Consider the following 1,147-nt stretch of genomic DNA (forward strand, 5'->3'; position numbering starts at 1 on the left):
TAGAGTAACTTTGAAGTTCTTCTTGAAGTTTATTTTCTTAGTGGTGCTGTCCTTAGGAAGGAGAGCTAGCGGTGTGCTCTCCGCTAGTTCGTCCATCTGTCTAGAGGACGTTACCTTTCCTCTTCCACAGCCGTCTGCTGACATTAGCAGCATGGTGTGCTTTGCTGCTAGCTTGATCACCTGATGCAGCGGTGTGAGCTCTAGCATGACTTCCAGTGCCACCGTGGGACATGTGCTCATTGCCCCTGAAGCACAGACTTTCACAAGTCTTTGCAGCTTTGACAGTCTCCGAATTACTGAAGATTGCGCTGCTTTGGTAGCCCAGGCAGCCGCTCCATAGGTGACAATAGGCCTTACTATCATGTTATACAGCCATCTTATGATACTTGGCTTGCATCCCTGTTGTGTTTGTATTTATTTAGTTATAATTCATTATAATTACAGATGTATTAAAATATAGTATTATACAATACCGAATATATTTGCACGTCTTTACTCGACGGTAGCGCAATCCAGAAGAAGGAAGTTTACAAAGTTTTACAAACTGACAGGGTTGACAACTATTAACACTGAAATCCAGTGTTGTACATTTTTAAGTTCATATCACATCCCCCCTCTTAACTATAGACTAATTTATTTATTTCTAAAATCAGGACCTGTGAAGCGAGTAACCTGCTTCTTCGAATCGGATTGTTTGAATTCTGATCTTCTGCAACGTTTTCCTCTATTTGCGATGGTGTGTTGGTTTGGTCATTAAAATGAGGTGCTTGTGTGGATATATCTGGTTGTATGTTTAACTTGTCTTGCAACAGAATCGTTGCTGAGAGTGTGGGTGTCGATTCAGGTACAGGTATCCATTGATCTGGAAGTATTATGCTGGGTGTTTTGTTATTACCTTCTGCATTTGATCTTGGTTTGAGTTGGTTAATATGGCGTCTTATGGTACCTCTGTTTGACTTTACCATAAACATCATTTTTCCAATCGGATGAATTATAATCCCTTYGATCCACTTTTCTCCTTTCGCGAAGTTTCTAGCGTATACTAGTTCATTAGGTTGAAATTTGTATTTGTCTACGATCTTAGATTTTGACTGTGCTGGTGTCTCAAAAAGTTGAGTTAACATGGTACGAACTGAACGACCATGGA

This window comes from Bactrocera latifrons, unplaced genomic scaffold, assembly GCF_001853355.1.
Source record: "Bactrocera latifrons isolate USDA-ARS-PBARC rearing strain unplaced genomic scaffold, ASM185335v1 scaffold_1249, whole genome shotgun sequence".
Taxonomy (NCBI): Eukaryota; Metazoa; Arthropoda; class Insecta; order Diptera; family Tephritidae; genus Bactrocera; species Bactrocera latifrons.